Source organism: Papio anubis, chromosome 19 (genome assembly GCF_008728515.1).
Source record: "Papio anubis isolate 15944 chromosome 19, Panubis1.0, whole genome shotgun sequence".
In the NCBI taxonomy this organism is placed as follows: domain Eukaryota; kingdom Metazoa; phylum Chordata; class Mammalia; order Primates; family Cercopithecidae; genus Papio; species Papio anubis.
Genome location: NC_044994.1, coordinates 29,719,922 through 29,733,163, shown reverse-complemented (window position 1 = coordinate 29,733,163; position 13,242 = coordinate 29,719,922). Strand labels below are relative to the sequence as shown.

General features: G+C 40.3%; 1 long non-coding RNA gene across 2 annotated transcripts in view; it reads right to left on the bottom strand.

The window, feature by feature from the left end:
* Positions 1 to 1,222: 1,222 nt before the first annotated feature.
* Positions 1,223 to 13,242, bottom strand: part of LOC110741795 — a 171,555-nt gene continuing 159,535 nt past the window's right edge. For both annotated transcript variants that reach the window (XR_002518686.2, XR_002518685.2), the window contains exons 7-8: positions 6,221 to 6,427; positions 1,223 to 1,626 (exon numbers count right to left, since the gene is read on the bottom strand). This is a non-coding gene — a long non-coding RNA (uncharacterized LOC110741795). The remainder of the gene's footprint in view (positions 1,627 to 6,220; positions 6,428 to 13,242) is intronic.

Below are 13,242 nucleotides of genomic sequence, written 5' to 3'. Positions count from 1 at the left end.
ATGGGAGAAAATTTTTGCAATCTACCTATCTGACAAAGGTCTAATATTCAGAATCTACAAGGAACTTAAACAAATTTATAAGAAAAAAACCACTCCATCAAAAAGTGGGCAAAGGATATGAACAGACACTTCTTAAAAGAAGACATTTATGTGACCAGCAAACATATGAAAAAAAGCTCAGTATCACTGATCATTAAAGAAATGCAAATCAAAGCCACAATAAGATACCATCTCATGCCAGTCAGAATGGCGATTATTAAAAAGTCAACAAATAATAGATGCTGGTGAGGCTGTGGAGAAATAGGAATCCTTTTACACTGTTGTCAGCATATAAATTAGTTCAACCATTGTGGAAGACAGTGTGGCAATTCCCCAAGGATCTAGAACCAAAAATACCATTTGACCTGGCAATCTGTTACTGGGTATACACCCAAAGGAATATAAATCATTCTACTATAAAGACACATGCACACATATGTTTATTGCAGCACTGTTTCCAATAGCAGAGACATGGAACCAACTCAAATGCCCATCAATGATAGACTGGATAAAGAAAATGTGAGGCCAGGCGCAGTGGCTCACACTTGTAATCCCAGCACTTTGGGAGGTCGAGGAGGGTGAACAACTTGAGGCCAGGAGTTTGAGACCAGCCTGGCCAATGTGGTGAAACCCTATCTCTACCAAAAATACAAAAATTAGCCAGGTATGGTGGCAGGCACCTGTAATCCCAGCTACTCAGGAGGCTGAGGCAGGAGAATCACTTGAACCCAGGAGGCGGAGGTTGCAGTGAGCTGAGATCGCAGCACTGCACTACAGCCTGGGTGACAGAGCAAGACTCCATCTCAGAAAAACAACAACAACAACAACAACTGAAAATGTGGTATATATACACCATGGAATACTATGCAGCCATAAAAAGGAATGAGATCATGTCCTGTGCAGGGACATACATGAAGCTGGAAGCCATCATCCTCAGCAAACTAACACAGGAACAGAAAACCAAAACCTAACACCGCATGTTCTCACTCATAAGTGGGAGCTGAACAGTGAGAACACATAGACACAGGGAGGGGAACAACACACCCCAGGGCCTGTCAGGAGGTGGGGGGTGAGGGGAGGAAGAGTGTCAGGACAAATAACTAATGCATGCAGGGCTTAAAATCTAAATGACGGGTTGATAAGGGGCAGCAAACCACCACGGCACAAGTATACCTATGTAACAAAACTGCACATTCTGCACATGTATCCCGGAACTTAGAGTTAAAAAAAAAAAGAAAAGAAAATCAAAAAAGTCCTGGCCATTATTCCCAAACCTGGGTGGGCAGAAATGTTCCTGGGAGAGGTGGGCAGACTAAATGCAGATCCTGGAGTTTCACCTCCAGGGATTCTAGCTCTGACACTCTATCCTGAGTCTCAGGAAGCTCAAGTTGATTAAAACGCCCATCTTAGTCTGTTTTGCGCACCTATAACAGAATACCTGAGACTGAGTAATTTATGAAAAACAGAAACTTACTTTCTCATAGGGCTGGAGGCTGGGAAGGAAGTTTAAGATCAAGGCACCAGTAGGTTTTGTGTCTGGTGAAGGTCCAGTCTCTGCCTCCAAGCTGACGTCTTGAAGTCTGTGTCCTATGGACAGGAGGAATGCTGTGTCCTCACATGATGCAAGGCAAAAGGGCGAAAAGGGATAAACTCCCACCATCAAATCCTTTCGTAAGGGCACCAATCCCTTTCACAAGAAAGGAACCCTCATGGCCTAACCACCTCTTAAAGGCCCCACCGCTTAATACTACCACATTGGCAACACCTGAATTTTGAAGGGGCCACATTCAAACCATAGTAATGCCTGTGGTCCTAGAAACTCATTCTGAGAAACTCCATTCTTACTGCTTACTGTCAGAGAGCAGACGCAAGTGTAGACTGTAGGCAGGGTTCACAGAAGCAGCAGATTTGAACTACCCCTTGAACTAGGCCTTAGAATATGGATAAGAAAATCCTCCCAACTTACCTGTTTCCCTAGACCAGGCCTTCATGGTTTACCAGCTGCCTAATCTCCAGCTAGAAAGTGTTCACTGAGGATTTACATGGATCCTGGGCTCCATTCACTAGACCTCACCCGTCGCACTCAAGCACCACTGAGTCTGTTTCTAACTTAAAATGAGACCCACCCTATTGCTCAACTTCAAGGAGCAACACCTGCTTCCTTTGTAATCCAATCCACGAAAGGGAGGAGCCATGGAAAGGAGCTTTCGCTGGTACATAGCTCACACAGGTGTGACTCCAAAATCACAAAACACAGGACTGAGTTTTGTGAGCACAGAATATGACTCCTTCCCATGCTATGGTCCCAGAGGAGGCTTTTTACCCTTGTATAGGGAGATAGGTGAAATTGCCAGGCCATAAGCCAGCTGCAGGGCCAGCCCCCATTGCCCCGTATTAGCACATATCTAGCACACGTGGATTATTTAAGAGAGTCAATTAAAAGTCAGGGTATGTGTTCTCTGTATTTGAATCTGCAATAATCCAGGCCAGAGGACCTTTACTGATGAGAATGTTGGAAATTATTTTTTCTCTTGTGAATTTCCAGGATCTTGGAAATATGGAAGCAGTCTAAATTCAGTCACTTGGGGATTTTGATGGATTGTTTGATTAGATTTTTCACAGATCAACATGTAGTCTCTTTGAAGAACTGTCCCAGGACTCCAAGTCAGCAGAATTGTCAAACTGACAGTCTTTGCTCCTCCTGAAAGGGAATTTTGTCTGACCCCCTACTGACTGTCTTCCATGCTGAGAGATATATCCAGAAATTCAGAGAAGCATAATCTATGTCCTTTAACCAGAAAAGAGGCTAAACACAAAAACCCATGGAAATCCTATTCTTGCAGCCTTTCTTCCAAATGCAAAGAGTGCATAAAAGTGAAAAACCTCCTGCTCCTCAGATGCTTCTCTAGAGGCCTGGCTTCTTCATAATTCACAGAACCGTTAGCCTAGGAAAAACTTCAGGCTGACAAGGGGGAGAAACTGAATTCCTCTAGAATTTTCCTCATGAGATACCTTAAAAATTGCACTGTAATCCCAGATGGAGCAGAGTGGATCCAACAAGCCCTGGAGGTGGCCTTCCCCTCACCTGGCTAGGGAGCCCAGAACATGTCCCTTCTGAGGCTCTTCTCTGGGCCTCAGTTGCCCTTCAGACAAAAGAGGGTTAGAGAGTCCTCATGTCTACCCCAGAAGACAGTAAGTCAGGACATGATTAAACAAACGTCTCTTATGAAGGTACTTGGAAAAAAAGTCTAATAAGCTCTATAAACAGAGAGTTTCTCCACATTCTCAATGTTCATATTGCCTTTAATGCAGACACTCAATCTATCCTGGGGGTGGGGAGTGAGGAGCGACATTTGGCAATAATTTGCACTACAGATAAATACACCCACCTTGACATTTTCAAAGCCTGGCTCAGAAGAAAAAGTCCCTTTTTTCCCTGAAGCATTAAGAGAAAATGTGCATGATTATCATCTGTCTAAAAAAAAAAAAAATGAGGAAAGAAAGAGGGAGGGAAAAGGAATACAGCTGAACTGACACCGAGAAACTCACCATTTTATTCTGCACAATTGAACTTCATTAATCATAGAAAATCAGAGATGGAAAAGACCTATTAGGTCACGCCATCTATCCCTCTGAAAGCATTAAAAGCTTTCAAATGAGACAGAAATCGGAGGTCCTGACTGCTGATGGCCATTAAAGATAGTTTTTGTGAAGAAAAATGTTAACCTTCGTGTCTCTGACAAATTACACTCTGGGTGGTTACGGGCTGCCTTTGCCAGAGCACCCCAGTTCTGGGGTTGGAGGTCACCACCCCTTAGCATGAGTGCTGCTAAGTGGCTTCGGCAGGGACCCCTGTTAGATAACCAGCACTCATTGACAGCGAGGACCCTGCAGGAGCAAGCATGGCCCAGTTTCCTGCTCTTCCTCTGTTTTCCATGCACAGAGGAAGGATGCCGTTTCCTCTCCAAAACAGCTTTCATTCAGGTCCTGCTTTTCCCAGGGAGCCATCCTTCTCTGGCTAGCCCACAGTGCGGCCCCTTTGCTGAGCCTTTACATCTTTCCATTCTGGGCCTCACCGAGCAGCCCTGGACTACAGATGGAACACCTGCTGTTTCAAGATGTCCCAGATCTCTTTGCCCCTTCCTCTGGCCAGAGCCCGATTGCAGGGAATTGTCTTTGTCACACTCCATGTGGCTGTGGTGAGGCTGAACCCCCCTTTCTAGTTCTTAAGAGTGGTCACATACCCCAGCCTGCTCATCATAGTAGCTCAGCCCTCTGACTACCGTTATTGGCCAGGGATAAGCACATGGCCCAGGCTGCTCCAATCTAGGTCATTCTCTGGAAAGAGAAGCTTTCTCTTTCCTCTGACGACATGAAGATGGCACAATACAAATCTGAAACTGCAGTAATGGCCACTCCCACTGCATGGAAGCAGCTCATGTAATCAGAAGAGAATGAAGACAACACATGAGGAGGCAGACAGAGCGCTGTAGGCACCTCAGGAGTCCCCAAAGACAAGCACTCCTGTTTTTTCTCAGTTATGTAGCCAATAAATTAAGCTTCTACACTTAAGCTACAGTCATGCATCACTTAATGTTGGAATACATATTGTTAGACAATTTTGTCATGAATATTATAGGGTATACTGAACAAACCTGGATGGTATAGTCCACTCCTAGGCTGTATGGTAGAGCCTATTGCTCCTAGGCTAAAACCTGTACAGTCAGTATGTTACTATACTGACTACTGTAGGCCAATGTCAAACAATGGTAATGGTACATCTAAATATACCTAAATATAGAAAAGGTACCATAAAAATATATTATAATCTTATGGGACCACTATCATATATGTGGTCTATCATTGATGGAAACATCATTATGTAGTATATGACTATGCCTTGAACTTAATTTCTCTCCCTGGGACCTGTGGAGTCCTAATTACCAAATGCCCACTAGGTTCTGTCATTCTACACTTGTTTACATGTGGAAATCTTGAATCCCCAACAAGAACGATGGCTCCAAGGGGGCAGAAACCTTGCTTACTCCTTCTCTTCAGTGTCAAAGCCCAAGCTCCACCCAGATGGTCATTATTAAATAGCAGTTCATTGAACTGGATCCAAGTATCTTTGCCTGCAGGAACTTGACTTTACTTTTCTTTCCTGCAGGGACTGCTGGTAGCTGAGAAGCATCATGAGTCACACCCCACAACTCACTAGCTGAGTGACACACAAATACATGCATCCTCCTCTAAAGATGCAATAAACATGGCCCAGCAGGTTGCTCACGGCACTGGCCTCCTCTTCCCCAGGATATCTTGTGCTGTGGTTTTTCATTGAGGGCTCCATTTGTATTTTAATATATCATACATGACTCTGCTTATACCAACCAAAGGCTGGTTCCTTTATTTCCTTCCTATAACATCTTGCTGTTGTGGTCATGAATCAGGCCCAGCTTGGGGACCTGCCCTACAGGGCCAAGGGCAGAATTTGATGAGAAGAAATTTTAATAAAAGCAGAGGAGACATCAGAACGATTTATCCCAAAAGCAGAAGGTGACAAGAACAAATTAGTCTTGGTGACACATAAGAAATAACTGAAGTTAACACACTAAACAAAATCACAAAACTTTTATGCCCCCTCCCTCTCCTGTGGCATCACCCGCTTCCTGCATCCCTTCTCTAGGGCTTTACCATCCAAAGTCACCTTCTCCCTTGTGTCTCTGAAGGACTCCCAAAACATTCATGTGGCCAACCTCAGATAGGCATCAAGAGGTTACCTAATGGAACCCATTTTTCATTCATCATTCCAGCAGGGAGCTGTATGTTTTGCCTTTGCTTTTTAACACTGATAATAGCAGCACACACTTACATACAACTTCCTAGGTGCCAGGCACGATTCTAACTGCTTTACAAAGATCAACCCATTTCGTCCTCACAAGAACCTTAGAGACAGAGCTAATATAATCACCAGTGAGGTTAGGTAATTCACTCACATCCACATGGCTGATAGACAATAGTACTGGCATTGTTTTTTTTTTACAAGAAAACATCTGTAGTCAACAGAATTAGGAAGATGATACATTATTTTAAGTAGGGGATCAGTCGGGGTATTGAAAGTTTAGAAAGGAGAATTAGGAAAGTGGGAAAGATAAACCACAATGGGCAGGCAGTTGGGGCTTACCGTGTAGAGGGGAGCAACCACACAGAATTTGGACAAGAAGTATTTGAGAAGCCTGGAGGTGGACAATAGCAGATTCATTGCATCCAGCAAGTCAACTGGTGGGTTGGGCAGTAGACACTCCCCGAGGAGGGCAGCACAGGTAGCAGAGGCACCTCACAGATGCTGTGGCTCCAGACTGGCCCTGGGCAGGCTCTGGGATGGCCGACCCTGGTGAGAATGGTACAGACCAGGGAACAGAGATATCAATCAGAGTTCTAATAGTTAGGACTCTTCTGGACTGAGACTTTGTCTGTATGTAGAAATATAATTTGAATTTCAAATGTTGGTACATACGATGGTGATAATGTGGGGATTCATATATTATAACAATAAATTATTTTGATAATTTTAATTATACTCAGTAAAACACATGATTTATATTTAATTGCCTTGCTTAAATGAAATAAAGTGGTTGAACTATAATTGTTACATACAATATAGAATTCACATTATAAACTAAAATAATTCTATTATCATAAACAAGTACATGATTTTCTTAACAATTGCACATTGCATATGTTTGACCTTAAGGTTTTTTCACATCCAGGTTGATGCTAAGGTTTCTCAGGTGGAGGTCTATTTTGTAAAATTTTGTACCTCATTGCCAAATCAGGATGTGCATGGCCCCCACCTGGGTGACAGGTGGGCTGATTGTCAAAAGGAAACAATCTCCTGGTCCTTGACAGGTCAGCTTCAGCTGAAGAAAGGATTACCTCCATTTCTTAAAGCAACTTTTTATTAAGGTATAATTTACCTATAATATACTACAAACATTTTTGGTGTACAAGTCAGTGAGTTTTGACAAATTTGTGCACCCACTTAACCATCACCACAATGCATGACCACTGAATTGAAAATAAAGAAATGCAAATAGGTACAGGACAAAGAATGTTTCTAATGATAAGGAATAGGATAAATCCACGCAGATTTAAAAATTTATAAATAAGATTTTAAACCCACACAGATTTGTTGGTAATGGGTTCAGAAGCACTTAGGGCAATGACTGACGCTTCAGGCTTACTATGGGGAAAAACAGAAGAGATAGAGGAATGTGTCAGAAAGTAATCTAAAAACAGGAAACCAAAAACTTTAAAGATGTTCACTGATTCTGAGTCTTGCTCCAGTTAACTCTGTGGATTGATGTGTTGGAACAGACCAAGTGTGGGACAGCACTATCTATAGCTGTATTTTATGAATCAAATTAAAAGACTAGGCTCAGTGATCCTGCATGTGACCACTAGCCATCACTGGCCAAGATGTCTCTCAAAGTCGCAGGTCTCTACATGACCCCTCATCACTCTGGATCCTAAGAGGTTAAGCCTTAGACATTGCTAATGTGACTGCAAGGGAAGGCCAAATTGTTGAGCACAGTGGGATTAAATGTCTATCAACTCTCTTGCATGTGATTCTCTCAGTACTCTTCAATTGTGGGAAATCTTAACCCTGTGGTTAAGGTTATTTTGGGAGCCAAGGACATCTCCTGCCAAAGACCAAGAGTGATATTTACCATTAGGATCCAACAGTTGAACGCAGCTATTTTCTGAGACCTGTTTCCTACAAGATGAAAACAGCAAACTGCCTCTCTCAGAAGTACGGGTGCAAAGAGGACAAGAGGGTGACATTTCAGATGCTCTCAGAGCCTGGAGGACCTGGAAAGCACCTCACCTTTAGCCAAGAGAACTCTAAACATTTCCACTCTTCTTGAGTCTTCAACTCCAAGTTTGACTCTGTCAGTCTCTGAAGACTGACACTATTCTAAACTAATAAATTTAAATACATGTATTATTCATCCAATGTGTGCTGACACTCTGCTCCTAAGAAACTGACATATCCATTGAAGAGACAAGACATATGGTAATGAAAACATAGATAATGAGTAATGGGCACAACTAGGACTGAAGGAATTCAAAGGTATCTAATATCACAACAGATATTGGATATAATTTACAGTAAGACTTCCCATTCTCCTTATATTAAACAGAAACTTAAATTTTTTATACCCAACTCAAATTTCTCTTGCCTTAATTTTCCCTCACAGGGCCCTGTACAGGCATGGAACTAACTAACTCAATACCAACTAACTCGTAAAGTTCACTAATTCCTAAGACAGAGATTTCCTTTAGAAAAAGACAGACAGAAATACATTTTTAAAGTATTTCTTCCCTGGCTCCTTCCCTAGTTTTTTTTTTTTTTTTTTAAAGCCCTGTTTTTCTTAGTCCCTAAATGTAGATTTCTTTAATATTCTGACCTTATTTGTCCTCTCTATTCTTTTCATACTCTTTCCTGAAACTCTCAAACACTCTTAGAGCATTAGGATGGTAAAAGATCTTATGATTCCATGGACATTATGTGAGAACATACCGTGTTGCAGACACCAAACTGAGGTCCAGACAGAAAACTGACTTTCTGAGGCCATACCAAAACTTGATTTGGGAAACAATGATAAAACCTCTGTCTATAACAGCAAAAATCAAACAAAACTGACTTACATGGCTTTTCAGCTTTTCATGGCTTTCACTGAACTGGTTGATGGGATGTTTTCGGATTATATAGACACAAAGTCAGTGCTCTAGCCTTGTGCTATTGTGAACAAGTTTAGACTAATGACTGGATATTCAAAGATGAGCATCCACTTTATGGTGCAACATATTTCTTCTTGAGTCATCTAAGATCAACACCTCTAAGAATATACATTTTTTAGCTATTTTATTAACAAGGAAGACCCACATTGTCAAATATAAATCCTTGATTCCTTTTCTTTTAGCAAACTAACGGGTATAATACATTTTTTCAAATAAAAAAGGGATATATAACTCCCTAGTTTCCTCTCTCTTCTGCTTCCTTCATCTCCCAGGTGATACCAAGATCCTTTGAGAGTGGATAAGAGATCTATGACCGGTGCTGAAAATTGGCTCTAGTAAGCAGAATAGAAAGGCCACTGGACCGGTCATTTTATTCAAGTTCCACTATTAACTCACTAACCATATTACCCTCAGCAATACACTTAATCCTTAGGATTAATTGTCAAACGAGTAATACACGTCCTGCCCACCTAGAGTGATCATTCTTTCTAAACCAAATACCTATATACATGTGAAGTCCAAGCACCCCTATATATGCTATGGTTCCTTATTTCTCCACCATCTATAATGGTAGATGTTACCTTTATTTACTCGGTATCAAAGATAGAAAAACTGGGATTCAGCCTATAGAAGCCCCATAATCTATTTTTTCAACACAACCATTTGATCCTTCTTTCATAAAATGTTGTGAAGTCTTGCTTCTCCATCTTCTTTCTCTATTTTAGACTTTTATCATGCATCATCTGGATTGTCCCATGGTTCCCAGCTGGTCTTTGGAGCTGCCTGCCTCCTATCCTTGTATTCCAAGTAATTTTCCACCATTACCAAAGTGACATGTTTAAAACTTATATCTGATTATATCATCCTCTACTTAGTAGCCCTCAATTGCATTGCCTTCATAAAAGCATTAATGTTCTTGGGTGATATTAAAACATTCTTCACCATCTCTATCTCCACAATCCCATCCTTGCTCATACTATCCCCTCTGCCTATGTCTTCATTTTATTCCTCATTTACTTTGGTCTTTTCTCACCCCACATCCTCACAGACCCAATTTTCCTAGCATTCTTCATACCTCACAATACCATTGCTATTGTATTTGCTTAAATAAGCAAGCCTTTTTCATATTCCCAAATTTCAAGAACTTCAAAGGTCTGAGATTAGCCTGCCATAGTTTTATGGATACTTGTAGAAGACATAAGACTCCCGAATCAGAGAAGAGAGACAATTTATTCCTCATAGCATTGCAGGAGCCAGAGCGTCAGCATTTGTTCCAGTTCCCAATTCCTGTAGGATAACTTGAAGGGGCCTAAAAGACATCTACAAACACTGTGAACCATGTTATAGCAGAGGAATTCTGAGCTTACGGAAGCCAAATCTTTTGTAATGGGTAGTAAGCACACCTGCCTTTTGCTCCTGAAAAACAGATTATCTTTATCTTTCAAGATTGTCTGTTACATAACATCTTTGAAAAGACAGTCTAAAACTAGGGATAATGAGTGCATCAATTAGATGTGCAGAAACTTGAGAGACCCATAGAGAACTATCTTCCAACACATTGAACATTCTGTGATCATAGTTTTTATAACGCTGAGTTCCTGTTAACCTTAGAACTGTCTATCTCTGTCGTTAGATGTTGAACTTTGTAACAGTAGAAATTGAACCTTGTTATTCTGGGCTTTACATAGCATATAACACATAGTTGGGGTCTCAAATGTATATGTTGAATAATAATATGATAATCTAATCTAGATAAAATCTTAGATGCACATCAATTTGGGCATCTTTAAACAGAGAACTCATGTAATTTCAATTAGATAAAAAATGTGAAGTTTTCTATAAAGTTATAATGAGCTATAGTGAGGTAAGATCTTTTTAAAGTCTCCAAATTTTTTCTCCAAATTATTTTCTTATTTTCAAAATGGAGTAGTTGAGATGGAATCTTGCTCTGTCACCCATGCTGGAGTGCAGTGCTGCCATTTCAGCTCACCGCAACCTCCAGTTTCTGGGTTCAAGCAATTCTCCTGCCTCATCCTCCCGAGTAGCTAGGATTACAGATGCACTCAGCTGATTTTTGTACTTTTAGTAGAGACAGGGTTTCAGTGTGTTGGCCAGGCTGGTCTCGAACTTCTGACTGCAAGTTACCCACCCGCCTTGGCCTCCCAAGGTGCTGGGATTACAGGTATGAGCCTCTGAGCCCAGCCAAGAGTAGTTAAATTTTAAGATTCATTTTTTAATCAAAGCCTCACTCACAGGTCTCCATTTTCTCAAGATTTATTTGAATTCCTGTAAGATAACATATCCCACACCTACATTGTCTTCAAGGAAAAATTCCTGACAGAAATAGTTGTTATTTCTACTTCCATAGACTCCTTTCAGTTACGTGAACACAAAAAAATCCATGAAAGAATATGAGGAAATTTTCGGAGGTGATGGATATGTTTACTCTCTTAAATATGGTGTATACATATATCCAAACCCATCAAAATGCATATATTAAATATGTGCAATTCTTAAAATATCAGATCTTAAAATATCAAATATTTATATCTCAATAAAGCTTTCAAAATAAAATATTTTTAAAGCTCTTCTGTTTAATTCCCATACAAAGCCTCCATTCTCCTTCAGCCAAATCCCTCAGGTCTGATTTCTCCATCTCTTCTCTTACATAGTGGCCACGCTATGAAGTGCTTCCTTTCCGGGGTCTAGGATAGGGTGGCATTGTCCTCTGATGCCCAGCCTCATGCATGGAGCTAGAATTCTCTGAAGTCATGAAGGTAATGTTCTGGGTGTGTGAAGAACTGAGCTGAGGTTAAGATTTGGAGATTAATACTAAATTAATATAAACAGTTTTCCTTAGTTATCTGCAAATAGTCCAGCTCAGAACCATTTCAATCTGCAGGAAATATATTTTTCCTTTGTATGACTCAAATTATTACCCTCACTGACCTCTCTTTTCCTACCTGTCTTCAAGATATTCTTGCCCCAAACAGCACTGGATAGATTAGGTACATTGTTTCAAGGATATAATTGTGATAGCACAAACATAATTCAAGAAGAAAAAAAAGGAAATTACTGGAGAAAGGGCTCACCTATAGTCCTTTTGCATTTGTACATCATTAAACACATATATGAATTTTATGTATTTTATTATCTTTTAATGGGGAAAAATGTTAAGCATTTATATTTATTGCCATAGTTGATGACCTTAGGCTTTAGCACTTTATTTTCTCAGCTTTCTTGCCATTCCCTTAATTTTCTCTCTTTTGCTGGATTATGTTTTAGCTGCATTTAGTTAGCTATTTGAAAAGTTATGAATCCATGCTTTTATTAATAGATATGTTTAAAATATTTTTGATGAATTATAATATACATACAGAAAAGTGGAAATTATACATGTATTTCTGTTTGCAGAAATACAAAGTTATAGAAATAACAAACATATCAAGAAATAGAACATGGCTGGTATCTCAGAAGCCGCTCTTGTTCTCCATTCCAGTCTCTGGCTCTCCAGTGATCATTGCTTCCTTAATTTTCAAAAGCATAGATTAGTTTTGCATTTTGTGTAAATGAAATTATCTAGCACATACTCATTCTTGACTGGCTTCCTTAGCTCAGCATTATATTTATGAGTTATATCCATATTGTTTTACGTAGTTAAAGTGCCCTCATTCTCATGGCTATATAGTAGTCCTTTGGATAAATATACCTCAATATATTTAACCATCTGACTGTTAATAGACATTATGGCAGTTTCCAGTTTGGGGTATTAGGAATAGTGCTACCTCTGTCTATTGCTTAAGATGTAGAAAACTAGAAAAAGCATCATTTCACCTCTTGCAACAAAAATGCCAAACAATCCACAAATTTATAATTTTACTCGAACCCATCAGAGATCTGAGTTTACAGAAAAAAACGGCTAATCTGAAATCTAAGTATACGCAAGTGTCTGCAAGGAGAGATAGAACATGAGTACTCAATTACCCAGGACAGATGCTGCCAGAAGCTGGTAAGAATTTAGCTAAAATTGTTATTGAACTGTTAAGGCCAAGTGATGGATCTCAGAAGAACAGAGTACTCCTGAGGGTGCAGATATAAGAATCACTGTGAAAGCTTTGTGAAAACCAGTGATCACAAAACAGATTGATGAGAGTCCTGAAGAAGCATCCTCTTGCAATGCAAGCCTGAAGGAAGAGAACAGTGGCTGTGTCAGGAAAGGCATAAAACCCCACCCAGATTCTCCTTGCCTTTTTCCTCTTCATCATAAGGCCAAAACTGCTGGAGGAAAGCCAACAAGCACTGTCACACTCAAGGCAATGGTGAAAGCCTACTGCATCTAGGGTAAGAGAACAGAAAAAAAATCTGCTCTAGTGAAAGTGCAGGAATATATAATTGGGCTCA